Source organism: Rhinatrema bivittatum, chromosome 5, assembly GCF_901001135.1.
Source record: "Rhinatrema bivittatum chromosome 5, aRhiBiv1.1, whole genome shotgun sequence".
Lineage (NCBI taxonomy): Eukaryota > Metazoa > Chordata > Amphibia > Gymnophiona > Rhinatrematidae > Rhinatrema > Rhinatrema bivittatum.
The window spans coordinates 269490451-269514154 of NC_042619.1; positions in this window are offsets into that span (position 1 = coordinate 269490451).

A 23704-nucleotide genomic window follows, 5' to 3' on the forward strand; every position below is an offset into this window, starting at 1 on the left:
GTAGCATAGGGCGTTGGCAGGCTCTGGAGGTTCGCAAAGGCAGACGAGCATTGCACTGGAACTACCGGTTGGAGGCAAGGGTCTTGACAAGTTGGCCCCCATTGGGCTAGTTGCAAGGTTTTCCAGTTGAATTGGGGACAATGTTTTTGAAGCCAGGGGAGCCCCAGGACGATGGGGTGTATAGAACGTTCCAGAATGTGGAATGAAATCCGTTCGACTTGAAGAAGTCTAGTACGAACTTGGAAGGCTTCCATGAGGTGTGTCACCCGCCCCGGGAGGGGCTCACCCTGGATGAATGAAAGGACCCAATGGAGCCTGGACACGAAGGTGTGGAATTTTTAAATAGTCCACTAAGCTCCTCATGATAAAGTTTCCCCCGGCTCCCGAATCCACCAGGGCTCAAGTATGGAATTCGAAGTCCCCAGATGTCAGCACAACTGGTAGAGTTAGTGGAGGTGCAGGTGATGTTAGGCCCAGGAAGAGTCCTGATTCAGGTCCTAGGCCTGGGAGTTTTCCAGCCGCACCGGACATGCAGCTAGTCGGCGACCTGCAGCGCCGCAGTAGAGGCAGAGTCTGTCTCTAATTCGTCTTCGACGCTCCTGAGTTGAAAGCTTCCCTCAGCCCAGCTGCATGGGTTCTTCAGCCAAAACTCGGAAGGCTCCTGGTTCACCTTTGGGGGAAGGTGAGCGTCGAGGGCATCTAGAGGAGGTCGAGGTTTTCTTGGCCATCTGGACTTCTTGGGAGCGTTATTGATGGCGTCTATCAATACGCCCCACCAGATCGATGAGGGAGTTCAAGGACCTAGGTAGCTCTTGACCCGCAAGTTCGTCTTTGATCCTTGGACAGAGTCCCTGTAGGAAGATGGTTCATAAGCAATCTGGGCCCCAACCGAGCTCTGAAGATAGGGTCCAGAACTCAATGGCATACTCAGCAAGCGTCCTCGAACTCTGGCACAGTTGGAGAAGTTTGGGCCCGGTAGATACCTCCTGAGTGGGATCACCGAAACTCATTCGGAAAAGCTCCCAGAACTCTCAAATTACACAGTACGGGGTCAGCCCGTTCCCACAGGGGGGAAGCCCATTCTAGGGCCTTCCCTTCGAGGAGAGAGAGAATGAAGGTTGTCTTAATAGCGTCGTCAGGAAAGAGGGTCGGCGAAAGTTCATATTGCACTAGTTAATGAAACCCCCTACAAGACTGGGGTTCCCCAGAAAAGCATGGCGGTGTAGGCAGGTGAATCACCGAGCGGGCCCGGGAGCCATAGACGGAGATGGCAAGGTAGGGTTCATGGGCCCTAACTCCTTGAAGCGTTGGTTCAGGTTCTCCACTGCGGAGACAAGACCATCCAGGGTTTTTTGCTAGTCCACCATATATTGGGCCATTCCGGGGATGGCCTGGCGGGCAGACACCTCTGCCGGGTTCATGGACTTAGCAATCTGTTATGACCTAGAGAGATGTGAACCCTTGGACCAAGGAGGAGTTGGTACTACCTGAGGAGATGGCTCCTCGGGTTCACCCGTCGGGTGGCGAGGCAGAGTCGAAGTAGGAGCTGGCCGGTTCTTCGCCGCTGGAAGCCCGTGGTCCCCCCAGGAGGAGCCCGTAGGGATCCAGGCCGCTGGGACTTAGGTGGACCTTTGAGAGGTCGAAGAGGTGCGGAGTCGGTGCAAGGGCCAGCTGGATCTTTGCCACCGGAAGCCCGCGGTCCCCCCGGGAGGAGCCCGTAGGGACCCGGGCCGCTTGGACTTAGATGGGCCCTTGAAGGTGGAAGATCCATCAAAGGAGTCCGAGGTCGAGTACCAGAGAGTCGCCGCTTGCCAGTCCAAAGTCACACACCAAAGAATCACCGCTTGCCAGTCCGAAGTCACACGCCAAAGAATCAATCAAGAAGAATCAGGTAGCAGGAACCCAAGGCACCAGGAAACTCACCGAAGCGAGCAGACTCATTGCCAAGTCAAGGAGTGGCTGGAGGAAGGCTCCTTATATACTTCCCTGCGCCTGGCTCATCAGGAGCAAGTGAAGGTAATTTAGATGACGAGGCCCCTTTAATTCTTCTGAGGAGGCGCTGCCTTGCGCCTAAGAGCAGGGCGGCCATCTTGTTCCCGGGGATGCCTGTAGAGCAGCCTGGTGCCAGGGGAGGCCTGAGGGTGCCTCCCTTGCTGGCAATCCCTGTGGGAACCCATATCAAAGAGCGGGGATGGGAGAAGGCGGACTCCTACGAGCATCCACGACGCTGCCGCGGCAGCAGCACTGACGCCACAACTCCAGGTAGGGGGCTTCGGTCGCGGCTGCCTGTGGCCGGATGTCATAACATATGTATTACCTAGTAACTTCATTGTGTGTCCCTTCATTGTTGTACTTTTCGAAAGAGTAAACCGATTAACATTTACTGGTTCCATTCCATACATTATCTTATAAGCCTCTATCATACCTCTCCCCTCTCCAAGCTGAAGAGTCCTAGCCTCTTTAGTCTTCCTTTATAGAGGAATTGTTCCATCCCCTTTATCACCCTTCTCTATACTTTTTCTAATTCTGCCATATCTTTTTTGAAATGTAGTGACCAGAACTGCACATAATACTCCAAATGAGGTCACAACATGGAGTGATACAGATGCATTATGATATTCTCTGTTTTATTCTCCATTCCTTTCCTAATAATCCCTAGCATTCTATTTGCTTTCTTGGCTGCTGCTGCTGTTGCTCACTGAGCAGAAGATTTCAAAGTATTATCAATGATGTCACCTAGATCCTTTTCCTGAATGGTGACTCCTAAAGTGGAGCCTTGCATTGTGTAGCCATAATTTGGGTTACACTTCCCTAAGTGCATCACTTTGCATTTATCGACATTAAATTGAATTTGCCATTTGCGTAGCCCAGTCTCCCAGTTTTGTAATGTACTCTAGCAATTTCTCAAAATCCTTTTGTGATTTAACAACTTTGAATAATTTTGTGTCACCCACAAATTTCACCTCATTTGTTGTTACAATTTCCAGTATAAATATATTAAAAGGTAGTGGACCTAGAACAGACCCCCTGGAGCACTCCACTCTTCAACTTTTTCTATTGGGAAAATTTACCATTTAGCCCTATTCTCTGTTTTCAATCTTTTTAATCAACATTTTGGAATGTATTGAAATAGAAATTAGTTAATAAATAAATAAAAAGATTGGCAATCTACAAAAGGACACTGCCCCCTATTCCATGACTTTCTAATTTCCTAAGAAGTCTCTCATGAGGGACTTTGTCAAATGCTTTCTGGAAATCCAGATACACTATATCAACTGGCTTACCTTTATCCACATGTTTATTTACACCCCCCAAAAAAATGTAGCAAATGTTTGAGCAAGACTTTCCTTGGCTAAATCCATGTTGGCTTTGTCCCATTAAACTATGCTTATCTATATGTTCAGCAATTTTGTTCTTTATGAGAGTTTGTACCATTCAGACTCACTGATTTGTAGTTTCCTGGAACACGGCTTGTTACCTTTTTAAAAACTGGCATTACATTGGCAACCCTCCAGTCTTCAGGTACCACAGACAATTGTACCCTGCCCTGAACTGTATTGGAGAGGGTGGTAACAAATACTTTTAAATAAGGGGTCCATTTTAAGACCTGCGTGCAGTTCCCGGTGTGCGCACATGGACGTACTGATTTTATAACATGCGCGCGCTGGCACGCTCGTTATAAAATCCAATGGCCACATGCGCATGTGCGGGTGACCCGCAACTCATGCAAGCAGGGGGGGAATTATACAAAGCAACGTGCGGCGACGCCAGTAGGGCTTCCCCAGTTCCTTCCCAGTCTTCTCCAATTAAGGAGCGGACTGGGAGGGAACTTCCCTATACCCCTATCTAACCTTCCTACCTTTTACCCTCTCCTCTCCGACCCCTATCACCTGCCTATTAGTTGTTTTTTTTCTGCTTACATCAACTTCAGAGTTGAAATAACCTCCATGCGCTGGCCGGCTGCCGGCACACGCTTCCCCGGGACAGCAGCAAATTGCGCTGTCCCAGCCCGCTCCCACCCCTTTGGAGAGGCCCAGCACTTCTGCACGTATTGGGGTTTATGTGCGCAAGGCCCGGCCATGCGAGTAAACTCCGAAATGTACATGCGTAGCCTTTTTAAAATCCGGGCTTAAATAAATAACAATATTGATAGCTTACAAATTTCCAATAGCAGGTCCGTGATTTCATTTCAGCAGTTCTTTCAGCACTCTGTGATGTATAGTATCTGGTCCAGGTGATTTTCTACTCTTTAGTTTGTCAATTTGCCCTACTACATATTCCAGACTTACTGAGATTTGCTTTAGTTCCTATAAATCATCACCTTTAAATATCATTTCTGACATGGGTATATCTCTAATTATGAATACACACACATAAGTGGTGCATATTTAAAGGCAAAGAACACAAACGTAGTATGAAAACAGGGACCCCAAGAGAGGAGGAAGAAGTAGGGTGTCCAAAGTCTAAAGAGGACTGAGTGAGTGCTATAGGTTGTGCCGGGCCGCAGATTTTATCCCCTGAAGAATCGTCTGACGAGGACTCTGCAAAGGTAACCTTCTTTTTGGAGAGGCGAGGGGTGGAGGACATCCATGGGTACACAAAACCACCTGAATACTTCGAAGTGTCCCGTTGAAATTTTTTGAATTTATTAGATTTGAGGTCGGTCCTGAACTTTTTCAAATTCTGTTTAAATTTAGTGAGTTGAGCTGAAAAAGAATCAATTGGGAGGGAGGACCTCAAAAGGTCAATTTTAGCATTAACCTGTTCTTGTAGGGAACAAGTTACCTGCTTTGTGGTGTCAACAATGAGTTCCGTCACATCAAATGAACATTTGTTCAGAATCTGATTCCATTTGGCAATAAAGTCAGGATTCTCAGCATGTAAGCGAGGTTCTTTGTTGATCCTCAACCCCCGAGGAATGCGGCGAACCCGGCAGTATTCCGTCAGGGTGGCAGTGTGCAGTTCTGGAGGGTAATGGTATCAGTCCATGTAAACGCAGGCTGAGGAGAGGGGTCGCAGGCAAAGAAAGGGGGTGCAGAAAACAAGGCCTGGTAATCTTCCTCAGCATAGCTGAAAATGTCTTTATGAGCTGTGGTCACCATACAAAATCACAACAATTACTGGGCGAAAGCACACAAGCAGGGCTGAGTTAACGGCTCACACATATAGAGAAAATACAACATAAGTAATGTATGGCAAACAGTATACACTGGTCAATATACGTTAGCAATAAGACACAAAGCAAGTAGCTTGTTCCGTACAAGAACAGGTTAACACTAAAATTATAGCCTGCGAGTGTCCTCCTGTGACCCTGGTTATTAGCGCTAGTGGGATAGGGGCTTCCACGGTTACCGTTGCTGCCGGGGCCTCTGTCGAATTCATACCTCGGTACCTTCGTGCAGTCAATGCCCCCATCGCTACCGTCGGTACCCCCATCCAGGCCATCCTGCCTTTTTCGATGCCATTGGCACCCCTCTCCCTGCGGTCCGTCGATGCCATCGATCCCCATGATTCTTTCAGTGCCATCAATGTTTTCATCCATGGCGCTGATTTTTCCATCGATGTCATCAATTGCCCGGGTGGATGCCATCGATGCTTACCTTGGTGTTGGGGCCATCGGTGCCATCGATGCCGTCGGCGCCCGTCTCCATCCATCGATACCGTCGACACCCACGTCGTTTCCATCGGTGTCCTCATCATTCCTATCGATGCGGCATCAATTTCCCGATGACATCGATGTCTATTCGATTCTTCGATGCCACATCATTTTCATTGATGCTTACGCTGATGCCGTCGGTGCCTCCATCACTGTTATCGTTGCTCTACCCAGGACATCGATGTTTTTTCATCTATATTTTTGACGATACCCTCGAGGCCGCTTCTATGCCACCATCGATACCGTCAATACTGACAGCACCTACATGCAATGCCCTCGCCTAAACAAAGTGCTCCATGCTTTGGGTTCTTAACTAAAGTCCCTTATCAGACTACGACACTACATAGTGCCAGGAGCAGTGCAGGCATGCTGACAGTCCATTATCATTCGCCATCCAAGACAGCAAGGGCATCCACCTCGGCACTGGGGAAAGACCGGGCCGAGCACTGTGGCAGTCATTGTCACCAGCGCGGTGACCATCCGCCACCGACATCATCCAAGACATCAGTGCTATCCTACTCAGTGATGGAGAATGCCCGGGCCGAGCAACATCGCTACTGCCACCACCACCACTGTTCCACACAGTGCTGGCAGTCCTCGGTGCTTCAGAATGACTGGACCGAGTTCTGAGGAATTCTGCACTGGTGTCACAATACATCGAGCCGCTGCAAAGAGGGCCGGGTTCATGAGTCATAATGGCTCCCCTGTACCCAAGGCATTCCTCACCGACACCGGTGTGGGGTTCTGACCCTCCACAAATTACTGTGGTAGTGCCAGACACGCTCAGCCTGTCTCCTCTGTACCTGCGCTACCATACCAGGTTACAGAGTTGAGTTGGACGTTTACGTCCTTCAGGCTGTCCCTCGATGCCTCCTGAAATCCATGGAGCCATCGATCTTCACCGGCTCGTCCTTCTGCGATCCACGACGGATGGTAAGTACTCTAATCCCGCTTCAGCGACAATCCCATTGAGACCTGTTCTCTAAATCGGACCATATGGTTCGAAAGGTCTAGGTCATCTTGTCTTCCAAGAACCGTATTAGTGTCACATATCGCTATTGTCAGCTATGTCGGACACAATACCAAGAGAACCTCTCTACCAATCATTTGGGATTACATCAGGACATCCTCCCGTTATTAGCAATGGGACTCTGTACTGATTGATACTCTGGCTTTTGGTTCCTAATTAAGGACCGAAATCCCAGATGCATTCGCTGATCTGCTAAACACAAGATCCAGCAAACACTGCCTCAATTGCAAATCCACCTCGAGGCCTGGCGATAGGTCTCGATGTTTTCTTGTACAGCACACAGAAATGCGGGTAAAACTTTTACCGCTCACGCTCTTGTGGGAGATTACATGATATCCAGATTACATCAGCCCCGCCAGTTGGACACCTCCTGGTCTCTCAACTTGCTGGATATCAGAGCGGCCACCCCACTTGGTAACAAGGTTCAGAGTACAGTCCCCCGGATGCTACAAAGCACAGAGGGGGTGGGGGGGAGTTTTAATCTCACTATTCTTTTTTTCAACAGAAAGTAGTTACTCTCTGCCCATCCTGGACCTCAGAAACATCAACTTTCTTCAGAAGGGACAGGTAAAATGGTGTCTCTCGTCACACTTCCATACCGCAGAAAGTAGGTTGCCTCTCTCCTCTAATCTTTCTATGTGCTTCATGGTAAGTCAACAATATTACAATCCCAAGCTCTGCCGGTTGCTCCAGCTTTGGCAACTTGGGTATTTCATTAAATCACTAGCAGTGACTGCTGTTTCTCTACAGAGTAAAACATCATTCACGCTTTTCCTTGCATGGACAGCTGCATAACAACAGTCAGTCCAAGCAAGGAGCTCTATCTTCTTCACGACTCACTATAAATCTACTACCTGGGACTGCTGTTAACTACCATAAATCCCATATAGAACACTTCTGGACACCACAGTCACAACGAACTTCCTGTCCAACATCCGCGCAGACATTCTGACATATTCCTATATGTCTCTGCGCGCATACAACATAACCTCAGCCCCTCAATTCTTTCATTGCTGGACCACGGGATTTTTTTACCATGCACTTTACTCATAGGTCCAGATTTGCTATGAGTAAGATTCAGTGAAATTTCAATTATCAGTGGATCTAAGCTGTTCAACCGCTTTCGTCCCTGATCCATATTGCAGATCTAGAACCAAAACCTAGGCTGGTCCTGCTCATGCTCGCATTTACTCAGGGTTGCAGAGTTCGAACTAACATCTTCTCAACCCAATATGCGTCTATTCCGCTCCATGTGTTTCACATCAACTTCCTGGAGCTTCAAGCCATGAGTTATGCCTTTATGCCTTACAATACTACCTCTGCAACAAACCTTTGTGCATACAGACAGCATAGTGACAATGTGGTATTTCCAACACACAAGCATGCTCAACCTCTTAGCTGCTCTTCTAGGAAGCTGCGCAGCTCTACCCTTGATCCTTGCTCACTCCATGCATCCCCGGGCCACTTATCTAACAGACTTACTGAACGCACTAGCAGACCTTCTCCATATAGGTTTCCATCCTCTCGGATGGTCTCGGACTACATGTGTAGTGAGAAAAATCTTCTACCGCTGAGGTCAACCGACCTTACCCTCTGCGTCTGAATCGAACCATACGGTGGACAGATTCTACTCCCTACACATGTCTCAAATGCGTTCCCATGGACGTCTTTGCTGCAACAAAGGCCTCTTATATGTGTCTCTTTTGATGCCTCTCATAGCCAGCACACTTATGCTGCACCGGGAGGGGGTTCACTGTTCCTCAGACCCACGTCCTGGTCGAGACCAGTATGCTTTCCCATACTTCTCAATCTATCACACCAGTAACCAATTCGCCTTCTCACAGGTCAGTCTCATATCATGGACTCACTGATGTTCTCAGGTACTGGTAGCATCACAAAAACCTTCCACACATAAAACTTACCATTCAAAATGGCATGATTTACCACATGGCGCATACAAAAGGGTATTACCCCTTTTTTTTCTACACCACTCTTTTCTCTTACTCCCTCGGATTCTGCTCCCCAGACATCCTTCACAACTCCACCTCGGTTCCAATTGGCGTACCACTTGGGAGTGGGGATACCTGATTAATGGTTCAACCCATTCTGAGTCAGCTTACCATGGGTTATCCACTGATTAAGCCGCCTCTATTTTTACTAGTTACGGAATAGGGCCTATATTTAGTGCTTACAAGACTCATACGTTCCCCGTTCGAGCCTTTCCATTCCTCTCACTTAACAGTCTGGCATGGGAAATTCTTTCCCTCGTAGTAATCACTTCTGCCAACAGGGTCAGTGAGTTCCACACCTTGTTACATACTCACCCAACCCTGCGTTCCTCTGTGACCGAGTGGTCTTACGTATTCAACTTCATATCCTTCTTAAGGTAGACGCAGCATCTCACCTTACTCAGAATATACTCTGCCCACTTTTTCCCCAACACCTCTCTCTCACCAGGGCGAGAGGGTTTTCCACTCCTTGGACTGTAAAAGTGCTCTTGCATTCTATCTAGATCGCACTACACTCCATAGGAATTACACCTAACTCTTTCCTTCTGTGGCAAAAGCCAAGCTGCGAGTTCCAGTGGGCAAACAGACCTTTTCCTCCTAATTGACGGTCTGTATCTCTTTTTCCTACCAACAAGCAGGCATTTCACTACAACACTGTGTGTGACCACACTCTGTTAGGGCTGTACCAGCCTCAATAGCTTCTCCTCGGCCGGTGCTGCTTGTACATATTTGTAAGGTTGCGACCTGGAGCTCCCTCCATACCTTCGCAGCCCATTATTGCTTAGGTAAGACTAGCCGGCATGCTCCATGTTTGGCCAGTCCAGCTACTTATCTTCTTTTTGATTTAACTACCCAACATCCTCCCACAAACCCGTTAAGGAGGATGCCCTCCTTACCAAATTCCACCCCCGTCGTTGCGCCTTTTGCACGTCTTTGGGTGCATTTGGTGCACTCTCGGGCATCTTCAGCTCGGTACTCACCCATATGTGAGGACTAACATCCTGCTGTCCTGTGAGAACACTTGTTAGTCCTCACGAAACCCACCCGCCACCCCGCGGAGTTGGGTCTACATACGTTTTATTATTTTAGTTTCGCTTGCGCTTTTTGCTATAAGAAGAGACTGAGGGGAGACACCTGTGGTCACAGGGATAGTTGCAGGCTGGGCAAGCTCAGTGCACTCAGTGTGCCAGTGTCAGTCAAAGCTTTATAGAAACTTTGACAGAAAAGTTTTCCGTAACAGGGCTCCGTCCACTGACGTCACCCATATGTGAGGACTAACATCCTGCTGTCCTGTGAGAACACCTGTTACAGGTAAGCAACATTTGCTATCCATGACGCAGAAAAGGAGTGTTACTGGAGGGGAAGAATGGGTCTATATACATATATGCTATTTTGCTAATTAAAACTAGTTTATATTTAATCTATTATAATTAGCATATCTTGATTTGTTCAGTTGTATTCAAGATATAAAATGATTGTATGTCATTACAAATATTCATGGGGTAAAGCCAAGGTCATCAGAAGAGGGTGATGACCTCAGGTGAAGAGATCAACAGGAGAGCTGGATTCCAAGGGATGGGCTTCTGTTCCATGTGAACAGGAGCATGCTTATAATGTTTTGCAAATTTTTGCCTGGCATATTGGCTAAAAAACTGCTTTATCAATAAATAATTTGTTGAATCCCCCTATAACAAGTATATTGAGAGCCAATGAATCTATTTTGTTCTAAAGCAAGTTTGCTACAGAATAATTTGTTTTGATAAGGTGGCATACACATTACCTTGGGGGATTTGCAGGAACCAAGGTCTACTATATAAGGGTGTTGTTACAAAGAGGTACCATTGTCAAAATAATGGTGCGGTTTCATATGCACAGGAACTTGTCTACTTATTGTCTTTACTCTTTCCCGTGATCGTCTTTCTTAATTCTTACTTCTTGTTTGGAATGCCCTTTTTATTATGAATTTGTGCTTCTGATTGTAAGATCTCCAGAACTCAGACTGTAATCAGTGATTAAATTTAAGTAAGGGAGGGGGTAAATATATATTTTTTAATATAATAAATTTGCCTGTATCCTGAGGTCCTGCAAGGAGAGAGAGAGAGCTGCCAGGAATCTGTCAAAGAGAGCTGTTATGGTTCTGTTTGAATGCTATGAATTCTGCATGTTCAGTGAGGCTGTCATGGTCCCTGGAATACTTACTGAAAATACTGGAGAAAATGCTGACACTGCGACTGTTGTGGTCAGTCAGTGCAGCAAGAAAATAGTATTTGTTTTTGCATGGTGCTGTAATAGATGAGAGAGATAGAAAATAAAAAGAAGTAGCTATAAGAGTTTCTTACCCTATAGCTGAGCTCAAGGACACCCAGCAGCTGATTAGTACTGTATTAGAACTGAGCAGCTGGCAGTGTGTGTGTAATAACCTTGCAGGAGAATTGACATGCGAGTCATCAACCCCGAAGTGACCTGGAGGAGATACTTCCTGGTTTTACAGAGGTCAGAAGAACTTTTAAAAGTTTATAAAAATGAATCTGAGCAATGGAAAAATAAATTTAAAAAAGGCAGATTCTAGGTGGAGAAAGCCTGCCTGAGCTCCCACTTTGGTTTTAAAGCCTCAATTAGATCCTTCTGAAATCGATCTTAAAAATGCTCAGAACTCCTTAAAACCATAAAATACAGAACAACCAAAGCCTGGGGATATGTAAAGGGAAGGCCGTGAGGTGAGCACAGGTGGTTTGGAGCCCCAGAATGAACACAAATACCCCAGTTAGAACAGGTACTAACATTTTCTCAAAGTGCCTAAGGTGAACCTGATGATCTATATTGGCCAAGTCAGAGATGATTAACTAACCTCATCCAGTGTTTTTGGAGGGGTTTTGTGAGATTTCAGGGGGAAAGTGTGGTGTGTCTATGCAAGTGAGCTAGTAAAATCATTTAATGAGTAATTTCTGGAAGGAAATTATGTGAAGGGGCTAGTGGACTGATACATATAAGTTTCTCACTGATAAAGAAATTTAGATTCCATTTTCTGAACCCGTGGCTGTCAGCGGGTTCAAGAACCGATGCCGGTAAAATTGAGCGTCAGCTGTCAAACCCACTGACAGCTGCCGCTTCTATCAATAAGGAGGCGCTAGGGACACACTAAGGTTCAAGGTAGGCAGTTTAATCATTAATATTAAATTAACCTGGCTGTATCATGGTGAATTTTCATCAGCCATTGATAATACTATAAGAGTTGACTGGACATTTGGCAAATATAATATGGATAAAATGAGTAATTTTCCAATCACTATATATACATATGGCTGTATATGCCACTGTTATTATTATATGTTTCTTAAAAGTAAGCCATAAGTGATCTTGGCTTTTTTCTAACAAGTAGAGGGTTACAGCTCTCATAATATAGAAGAATACTCATATCTTCTAAAAAAAATTGCACTGATTTTAGAGAACCAGAGTCTGACCTAGGAGAAGGACTAGTTTACTGTAGTGGTGTGCTGCAGTGTGAGACAAGCTGGATATATGAAACTGTAAACTTGCTTATAGCAAAGCGGATAAAGGAATCCACTGAGAAAGCTAAAAGAAAAGAAAGGGCTGTCAAACAGCAAAGCTTCTTCTAAGGTGAGAGGAACCATTTTGTTATTTACATTAGGTGGAAATAGTCTGACACTGTGAGTCATCACTCTGCACCAAGTTGAGAATATAGGCAGAGAACACAGAAGTACAGATAACAGTGCTTTAATACTTATAACATTCCCAATATGAAAACACTTGGTGGCACCTTCTCAGATTACATATATAAATATGCAGCCACTGGTCTTGACTGCAAATTGATGAGCACCTCAACCTTTATTCCGTGAACTGTGGGCCAGATTTTAAAAATTTGCGTGTGCATGTGCACGCAGTACCCGGCGCGCACACATGGACACCCGATTTTATAACATGCGCGTGCAGGGGCGCACGTGTTATAAAATCGGGGATCGGCACATGCAAGGGGGTGCACACTTGTGCTTCTGCACGTGCCGACACCCACAGCCTTCCTCAGTTCCCTCCCAGTCCGCTCTGAAATTGGAGCGGACTGGGAGAGAACTTCCCAACCCCCTACACTAACCTCCCCTTCCCCTTTCCCTAACCTACCCACCCCCTAGACTTAACCTAGCCCCCCCCCCCCACCAAAACTTTGTTTTACCTTTTGTGCCTGCTACCTACTTTGACTCCTCTGATACTACCTGAAACCCGATTGCTGTTTCTACGTTGCTTCTGCCACCGCAGCGGGAGAGGGCGGGGGCTTAGACAAATCAGAGATCAGAGTCTTATTTTATTACAAGAATAAATAGAAAGCCATGATGAAAAAAGCATATAGCAATCTTGTAGTTTGTTCTAGTTGCTAACCAAATTAATATTTTCTTGAATTAAAAAACAAATACAATGTGTAACACTGATTTTTAAATTGATTAAGAGTTCAAAGTTCCCCCTTATACAATCTGCCATCTGTTACACAGACTAGGAGCTCTAATTAGCCATGCTCTGGATGATGAACCCTGGTATGCCCCATTGTCCATTGACTTTAGTACATCAGGGAATATTGATCCACAGACTTTTGCATACCGGTCAATGTGAGAAAGCATTTGGCTGGTTAGAAATTTGTTAATAATTAAGTTTGATAGGGTTCCCCCTGCCCCACAATAAGCACAATATAATAGAAGCAAACACTTTATAAAGCATGCCCTTTAAATATTAACACAGTTTTATACTCAGATGTATGCAGACTGGTGCATGTGCACCTGGGATCCTTTCGGTCCATCCTATTTATATTTAATTTACAGGACAGGAATATGAAGAGTGAGGTTATCAAATTTGCAGACGATACAAAATTATTCAGAGTAGCTAAATCACAAGCAGATTGTGATACATTACAGGAGGACCTTGCAAGACTGGAAGACTGGGCATCCAAATGGCAGATGAAATTTAATGTGGACAAGTGCAAGGTGTTGCACATAGGGAAAAATAACCCTTGCTGTAGTTCCAAGATGTTAGGTTCCATATTAGGAATTACCACCCAGGAAAAAGATCTAGGCATCATAGTGGATAATACTTTAAAATCGTCGGCTCAGTGTGCTGCAGCAGTCAAAAAAGCAAACAGGATGTTAGGAATTATTAGGAAGGGAATGGTTAATAGAACGGAAAATGTCATAATGCATCTGTATCACTCCATAGTGAGACCACACCTTGAATACTGTGTACAATTCTGGTCGCCACATCACAAAAAAGATATAGTTGCGATGAAGAAGGTACAGAAAAGGGCAACCAAAATGATAAAGGGGATGGAACAGCTCCCCTATGAGGAAAGGCTGAAGAGGTTAGGCCTGTTCAGCTTGGAGAAGAGACGGCTGAGGGGGATATGATAGAGGTCTTTAAGATCATGAGAGATTTTGAACGAGTACATATTATTTACTCTTTCGGATAAAAAAAGGACTAGGGGGTATTCCATGAAGTTAGCAAGTAACACATTTAAGACTAATCGGAGAAAGTTCTTTTTCAATCAATGCACAATTAAGCTCTGGAATTTGTTGCCAGAGGATATGGTTAGTGCAGTTAGTGTAGCTGGGTTCAAAAAAGGTTTGGATAAGTTCTTGGAGGAGAAGTCCATTAATGGCTATTAATCAAGGTTACTTAGGGAATAGCCACTGCTATTAATTGCATCAGTAGCATGGGATATTCTTGGTGTTTGGGTAATTGCCAGGTTCTTGTGGTCTGGTTTGGCCTCCGTTGGAAACAGGATGCTGGGCTTGTTGGACCCTTGGTCTGACCCAGCGTGGCATGTTCTTACAAGACTTTGTCACCCTGTTTACAGCCATGCCAAATTCAGAAACTATCTATCTTAAAATGCTTGACATTGGGACAAAAAACAAAAGTTCCTCCCCTCTCTTCCCTTCTTCCTTTTCTCTCCCTCTTTTTGGCGCCCATGGACTGGCAGCATTTTTGCTGGTCCCATAGAGTTGTCATTTTTGTAGCAGGAAGCAGACTCGGGCTTCAGCTGCGCTCCGTGGCCGCACAGGTACTGGCTCCCACCTGGTCGCCCACTACTTCCCTAAACTCCCAGACCAAATTGTCCCCTATAGCAACTTCACTCCAGGCTCCAATGCCCTGTACACTGCTGCTGCTACTGCTTCTATTTGCTGGGATAGATTGGCGATGCTCTCCAGCTCTTCACCACCACTGGAACTGGATAACTGATTGCGCCAGCAGACTGAACATGGACATCAGCTTTGCCGAGTCTTGGACTGCCCCCATTCCAGCTCTGTAAATAAAACAAAATCCAGCGGGTTTCTGGCCATGCAGCCATGACGGCTGCTTGCACGCATCAGGCCACTTAAAGGGGCAGCATCCACCCCCACTGCCAGCGCTGTAAGTATTTTAGTCCCTGGTTACACTGTCCTCCGGGATGAGGAGACATGGTTTTTTTTTTTCACCTCCCCTGCTTTGGGGGCAAGAAGCACAGCTCTTTTATCATAATTCTTTTAATTAAAACATCAGGGGGTGGCCGGATTGAGACTGAGGGAAACTCCTGAAGGGGGCGCGTGTTTTCCCCACCCATGCTCCCCCCACTTTAGCCTTGGAGGAGAACCCGATGCTCTTCAGCCAGAGACGGGGAACTCCTCCCCCATTTTTCCAGTGTCTCCTACCAGTCCACGTCAGTTTAGGAGATCAGCCAAGCAGCCCCTGGCATCAAACAGATCGAGAAACGGCGCAGATCCCATGCCATTCAGCGAGAAAGGGTTCACTTACGGGCACATACCAGATGGCCACGGCAGACCAACCCTGTCTCTTTTGACCTTGAATCTGTTACAAACGCATCTTTAGTTTATCCAGTTGCCAGAATTAAGGCAGGGCACTATCTGGGCAATAATGGAAGGGCCAGAGGAGCGCAGTCTGGGAGGCCCGCGGTAATGTGGGCGCCAGGCGATCGGGCGTGGTGGTGGTGGGGGGGGTTGAGGCAGGACGGTTGGCCTTGCCTCTGGCCCCCCCGCCTCCTCCCTCTTCGTGGGGGCCGGCGATTTGATTTGATTGGTGCCCGGGGTCCACCCTGTAAGATCCTCTGGTCGGGTTGGCTGGCCCCGGTGCACCAGGGGAGGGAAATAAAAGGGGGTGGTGCTTTCCTCTCTGCCTCTTTCCTTGGTGCAGCTGGCGATCCCTTCCCTCCCTCCCTAAATTTCTGTTGTCAGGTAATTATTGTTTTCGCAGCTTGGGGGGGGTTTCAGAGGAGTACCAGAGCCTTGACTAATATGGGGGCGGGGTTTAGAGCAAGGAAGCGCTAGGTGTCGGGTCTCCTTGTTTCTGGCTTATGTCATGTGACTGAGGTCGGCCACATGGCAGGGACCCCTTGCTGGGGGCTGTGGTGGGGTCCCGGTTAGCAGTGGGAGGCCGCTGGATATTGCAGGTCTGGTGTCCTGCGGAGGACTCATTGTGCTGGGGGGTGGCAGATGGGTCCGGGGGGGGGGGGGGGTAATAATTGTTCTTGATCATTTGGCGCTGGTGTTTGTTGATCGTTGAATGTTATGAATAAAGCTGCAGCCTTTGTTTGTAACCCAATCTGTCTGATGTATGCTATTATTGATAATAGGAGCCGGTGGGAGGGGACATTGGTCCTGGCTGCACATATTAATGAAACCTGAACTCAAATTTCTCTAGATACAGTGTTGCCTGTAAACAGACATAAATTGTTCATTTGCATTATGCCCCTGCTGCTGCTGCTGCTGTTATTTGATCTCTTTTCACCTCCTGTCCTGAAAGACATGAAAGCTGAGTACAAGTAATAAATCTATGTAATAAAGAAATACAAGAATTCTTTAATGGCCACATTGTTCTTGCTTTTGCTCCCCCGCATGGCTCAATAGTGCAAAATGTTAACACTTAAATAATTGCAGCCTTATTCCACCCAGACATGGTTGCATATTGTTTCTCATTTTTGTAAAGAACAGCATTGCTAGTAGAAATCACTGTTGGAGACAGGATGCTGGGCTTGATGGACCCTTGGTCTGACCCAGTATGGCATGTTCTTATGACAGTATGTAGGATAAACATGTTCTTGTTAAACAGGTTGTGCAGCTCAGCTTTCTGGCTCCCTGTCAGGAATAAGACGGTCTGATCAACCCCTACATGCCAAGGACAGGATGAGTCCGAGTGGGCAGTAGCAACTGTTGACACATAACATGGGGGGATAGTGATCAATCATTTCTCTCTCGCATGCACACTTGTTTACGGCACAGTATAAAAGAGCTGGACTTTCCAGTGTCCGGCGGGAGTAGGAGATATTGCCTCTATAGACGTATAGAGTGCTGGACACTGAAAACCCCCTTCTCGCCTTTGCTGACCTGATGACTCCTCGATACAAGGCTGATGACACGAAGGGTGCTGGATGGCATATGCAATCATGTGGTATGTAAATAACGTCTATTACCATGATGTCACATTAATAAATGATGTCACAGATAGTGTGTCAGAGTACCTTACTCTCTCATTCCCAACACAATACCAGGGCCGGTACAAGCATATTTGGCACCTAGGCAAACGTTTGGTCATTCACTCCCCTCCCCCAACTTAATTACTGGCAGCAGGGCTCCAGCACAGCACTTAATTCTTTGACTGTATTACTTCTTGTATAGGACCCCTCCAGACTTCACACTGCAGGATTTTGCTGCCCCCAAAATCTTGGCATTCTAGGCGACCACTTACAGGCCAATACAGAACAGTGCTCGGCCGAGCGCACCGTTTAGCCCCCGTTTAGCCATGCTATTATTACCCCTTATACTGTAACGAGTAATAGCGCATGGAAAATACGCGGCCAACCTCCCCAAAACTAATAGCGCCCGCAACATGCAAATGCATGTCGACGAGCCTATTAGTTATACCCATGGGATAGAGAAAGTAAAATGTGCGGCCAAACCGCACATTTTACTCTCAGAAATTAAGGCCTGCCCAAAGGTAGCCATTAATCATAGACAGCACCGGGCAAGTGTACAGAAAAACAGAAAAAAACTGCTTTTCTGTACACCCTCCGACTTAATATCATAGCGATATTAAGTCAGAGGCCCCAAAAATTAAAAAAAAAACAAAAACCCCAAAACTTCTTTAAAAAAAAATTCTTCCCAGTAAAATTAAGCATCAGTTGTCAGACCCGCTGACAGCTGCCACTTCCACTAATAAGGAGGCGCTAGGGACACTAGAACGCCCCTAGCGCCTCCTTATTAGCGCCGTCCCTAATTTAAATACAGAATCGCTTGCCCAGGAGAGGTGCCTGGACTCGCGTTGGGAGAGCGGGTGCTCCCGCAGGTTTGTTTTTTAAATCGGCCTATTAGTTTGTCTATTGGAAGCACCGGCCCTAGTCAGTACAAATGACTATTCTGCACAATATATGGGAAGAGAGAAGATCTATAAGTATTAAAAGAAGCAATGAGAAACTAAGAAAGTGTGGCAGAAAGATACAGAAATAGTCCCAACTGTATTGGGTGCAAGTGGTCTGATTAAAAGGAACTTCCAGGCACACTTGACACGTTTCCTGTACCTAATGAGGTAAGCTGGGAGCCCGATAACATGTCCAGAATATTCAGTGGAATAAACATCTGTTGAATATACTTTCCTAAAGTTATCCAGCTTCCTTTAGCCAGATAACTTTAAACCTAACCAGCCAGCTTTTGAATATGGCCGGTTAGGTCTAAAGTTATCCACCCTTGTGCGGCCAGATAACTAGATATCTTCAAAGATATCTGCTTAAGTGGCACTCCTTTGTTAAAAAAAAAACCCCAACACTTCACCAGAGGCCCCCCCCATCTGAATTCTCCCCCACTTAGCACAAAAGTCAAAGCCTCTGCTGGCCAGGAAACACCCCCCACCTAAGAAAACCCCCTCCAAATTTAAATATTAAAGTAATAGTTGGCACCTGCCCTCCAGTCCTTTGCTTTCCCTCCCTGGTGAATACAAAAAATAAATAAATAGTTTCATCACCATTCCCACTAACCCCCACCCCCCATGCTGCCACCCTCACACCCCCACCCAGTGCCTAAATCACGCTGCCATTTTGAGACCCGGGATTACAGTAGTCTGGGATCCCCTCCCGGGTGCTTCCAGTGTTACTCTGGCAATAACACCGGAAGCGTAAGCTGTCACTATACCAGTTCTGATTTCTAAGAAAGGTTCACACAGAAAGAAATCCTAAAATAGTGCTTCTGTGCTGGCTGTTGTCTGTGAGTTGCCCCAGGAACGAGCAGTGGAGTGCCAGGGGAGTCAGATTCAGGCGACCGCAGAGATACTTTCACCTAGGTCAGCCACCTTCCCTTTCGGGTTGAGCCCTCCTGTGCTGGTGGCCAGCAAGCAGAGGCATAACGGGGGCCTCTGACGCACGGGGACCAACGAATTTGTGTTGCCTCCCTGGCACCGCCCCACCCAAATCCTTCTTTTAGAAATGCTCAAGGGCAAGAAAGTCACACAAATAGCAACCCCAGAAAAGAAATGAACATACATAGCTGCCATACTGGGTCAGAGCGGTGAAGCTTTGACTTCAACGAGCGTCACTGTGAGAATGGCACATCTTGAAAGCAGAAGCAAGCTGAAGTATTGCGGCAAGTGAATTGGGTGAGGGTTTTGAAGGTTTCAAATCTGAGGTCCGTGAGAGAAGCTTGTAGTGCTGTGGTGACAAGCAGAAAGAGATTTTGGAACGGGAAAGGGTGGAAGGTGATAAATGTGTGATCCGGGTGGAAAGAGTCTTGAAGAGATAGGATAGTGGAGCAATTACAGAGATCATAAAAGACTGTGTGCAGTGGTTTTGTATTCAATAGAAGGAATAGTGAAGAGTGGTTCCTGCTTATAAGTGAGGTTTGAGTCAACAATTTAATTCAACAATTGAATTCCCCTGAAGAAGCCGATCTGGCGAAACAAGGGCCTTGTTGGGATATATTGTTAAGAACATCGTATTAAGGCAACATATTGCAAGGAATACATCGCAATAAGGGAAATATATTGGGGATATATTGCAAGGATTATATTGTAATAAAAAATAAAAGACAATGTCAAATCGAGGGGTATATTGTATAGGTTACATTGTAACAAGTGAACATATTGGGGTGCTAGATGAATTATGGATGGAAATATGTGGGAATATTGAGCGTTCATCTTATTAGTGGTAAATGCTCAGGTATTTTTATGATTGAGTTGTTAGAATGAATGGGTATGTATGGGGGTATGAGTGAGATACATTGTCCTTTTAAAATAATGTGTTAACGGTGTGTCTACAGATATTAGGGAATATAATAATGATATCTTAATTGGATACAATATGCAATCATCCCTAAATTCATATTTGTATTGAGCGATCTTAAGAATAATTAAGAATTTTGTAATTAAAAAAAAAGATTGTATAAAATAATTGGTTTGTGCTTGTATCCCACTCTGTATAGAGTGGGTTGTTTTGGGTTTTTTGTGTGTATATATTTATATCAAATGAAAAGCTTGTATTAAGTGGTTAGTCAGTCATACTGCTGTGCCTATGGTAACCAGGTGGCATCTGATATATTGGAAGGTTCATTATGCAAAGACAATATGCTTTGTCTGCAAAGCCCTGTCAGACACACACACACACAAGCTCTTCTCTTAATTTGTTAATACATTAAAACAATATTTATCTTTTCCACTTTTGTATGGTTTTGAACATTTACTTGTCACTAATGTTCTCTATCTGCAAAGTCATGTCTCTTTCACTCCTACATACAGAGACAGGCAGTCACAAGCACTGGTAAGCACACACACACATATATATATTATTATTATTATTATTATTATTATTATATTCTGCTTTTCAGCACTTCACAGCTGGGCAAGATACTGAGCAGGGTCTGGGACTAGGTACAGACTGGGACAAGATAGGGCAATGGATAATAGGAACTGGTCCGGGCAGGATAGATCAGACAGACAAGGACAGGACCAAACAACAATTAGACAAAGATAACACAGAACAGGGAACACTGAGGCCCAAAAGCAGCAATGCAGAAGCCCAAAGGCTACTAGGCAAGGAGAGGCCTGAATAGGCTGCAAGGCAAAGCGCAAGGTGAGAGGAGGCCCAGATGCCACAAGGCAAGGAAAGGAAAGGCCTGAGTAAGCCACAGAGCAAGGTACAAGGTAAGAGCAGGCTTGGATGCCACAAGACAAGGCACAAAGCAAGAGCAGGCCACAAGGCAAGCGTGGCCAGGTCAAAGAGCCAAAGGTGACTCCATGAAGAGGCATCAGTGGACTGGACAGGCTGGCTTAAGTAGTGCAGGAACTGCTGAGTCAGGTGGTCAGTGAGGAGGCAGCTCGGATAGCTGGGAGCAGAGCTCACTGGAAGCCTCTGCTGGTGGGGAAGTGTCATTGCAGGTAGAAGCAGGCCATGGCAAGGCTGCATAGCAGGTGAAACTGTGACACTAATTTTTTTTTAGATCAGGCTGGGTACCTCTACAGCTTTGGACCCTGGGCAAGCGCCCCATTTGCCCTATCGATAAAAACGGCTCTGCTAGTGGGGCCCAGGAAACCCCACCAGCTTGTCTTCTCCCCATGCTTCCGTTTTCTGGGGTTTTTTTCCTTGAGCTGCCTGCTCCGCTTTTGCTGGTGGGGCCCAGTTAACCCCACCAGCTTTTCCATTGCTGGCGCAGCTGCTGTCCTCAGTGGCCCCAGGCCCCCCATGCTGCGAATGTCTGCGCTCCTCCTTTGCTGCCTACAGCCCCTCCTTGTGCCCTGGGAGAGGTCATTAGGTCACGCATGTGCAGTTGTGACATAATGATTACCCACAGCCTCTAATATTTTTAGCATATAGAAAGAAATGGATTATGCAGTTCAAGAAATTGTCCCATGTCACTAGTAGAACTAAGGTATTTTTATGGAAGGTGTGAGGAAGTATACAAAAGACTCCCTCAAATCTCCTTAAAACCCAGGCTAGAGCCATCTGCCCCTGTCTGCCGTAAGAGGCAGGGCCGCAAAGGACTCTGGGTCCCGGGAGGATCCCTACCTAGCAGGGCCCAGAAGGGATAGGAAGGCCCCAGGGAGCTGCTTCAAGCCATTGGTCTGTCTATACAGAATATGTCTGAACTGCTTTGGTGAGACATTGTTTTGTTTTGCTGTTTTCTTTGAAACTCCTATAAATAAGCCTGCTGCTCCTGTCCTGGGTAGAACAGTCAGGCCTTGCTGTGGTTCTTGGCTGTTCTAGATGCTGTGGCTGGCCCAGCGCTACAGAAGGGTGAGGGAAGAGAGGTTCAAGGTTAGGTCATGCTGAAAATCTCTCACTCTCCCTTGGCAGCTCTGCCCCTGGTGTATTTCTGGAAGAGCATATAAAAGGAGTGTTATAGTGAATCTGAATGAGAACATTTCATTCTTACAATCTTTATAGCAATCTTTAAGATACCTATACTAGTCACAATGACCTATTCAGTATGGAATAGGTCACAATGACCTATTCCATACTGATAATGGAAGTGGTTTGCTTTAGTTGAAGAATAAAAAGATCATGGTATGTGTCTCCAAGAGGGTGGTCAGAAAACATCCCTTCATGGAAAGGGGGAAATGCATGGAATGGCCTTCCAGGAAGTAGTGACTGAAGACCAAAACAAAAAGAGAATTTTAAAAGGCCTGGGATTAGTGCAAAGGATCAGGTGTGACAGGGAGGACAGAGGCAATGCAAAAGGCAAGAGTAATACAAGAGCCCTAAACTACACAGTTTTGTAACTGGCACTACCAGAATGTGGGGTCATTCTCTCAGGCTGATGCAATATTGACAAGTGAAAAAAAACAGGTGCTCATGATTGAGCGTCTACATTCCTAATGGGCGCCCATCCACCTCTCCTGGGCACGCAGTGCAGTAGGCCAATCAGCTGTGGCATTAAAAAGGTGCCAGGGGGAATTTATGTCCCTAGTGCCTCCTTGGCATCGGGTGCCCAGGGGAAGTGGCTGTGCATGGATTAGGAAAAACGGACACTTGTAAAATTGAGTGTCTGTTTTCCTAACCTGACTGTTGTTGAGACTTTTGTTTTCCATGTCACTTTTCTGTGGTTCCTGTGACTTAATATCATCACGAGGAGGAACCATTGAAAAGCAGTATTTTCTGCTTTTCTGCTCAAGGCTTGAGGCAGCTCAAAACTTAAAACGCCAGCTCCGGGGCTGGCGTTAATTTTTGAGGGTTAAAATGTGAGTGTCGGGTGCATGGTTATTTTTTTTTTTTACAGCAGGGCTTTTAGCTAATAGCCTCATCAATATGGCATTTACATGTGATGAGTGCTATTATCTATGCGCTGGTTTGGACCTGCTGATCCTCATATTGCATCAGGGGTTATGGATGTGTGTCAACCTGTGCACTAGCCTGAGTGCACGATATTGCATTGGCCTGTCTGTGCACTGTTGAATCTTATCCAGTACATGAAATTCCTCCAATGTATAAAAGAACTTCCTTTTATCTAAGTCAAATCTGCATGACAATTGATTTCCCCACCCCCCAACTAATGATTAAAAGTAATTTTCTGAATGAATGATTTCTTTTGATGGAAAACAGCTCCAGTATAAACTGCCAGTTTTCTCTCAGCTTTTTTTTTTTTTGAATGCCACAGTATGTTGTAGGAGTTCTGCTTCAGAGATGGTAATAAGATGTCCTGGGCACATTAGTTTGGCATGAGGATTAGGAGACTGAGCATGCCGACACTGCAGCTTTTCTGTGTGTGCCAGCCTCTCAGCTCTTCCAAAAGTCAGTTGGGGGGATGTGATGGAAAGGCAGATTTTAGCAAACCCTGCGTTTGTAGTTCATTGATTTGTTCTACGGTATGTTTAGGCTCATTCTGCTGATTTAATCTATTTATATTATGTTTTGCAGCTGTCCTATTTTAGATCCCGTATAGAGGGGGCAAATTTTTAAAACAGTGCAGGCAGGCGCCAAGTTCGTGGCTACTTCTACCTGCAAAACTTTGCACCGGCTCTGAAAGAGACATCCGCATGCTCTTCCTC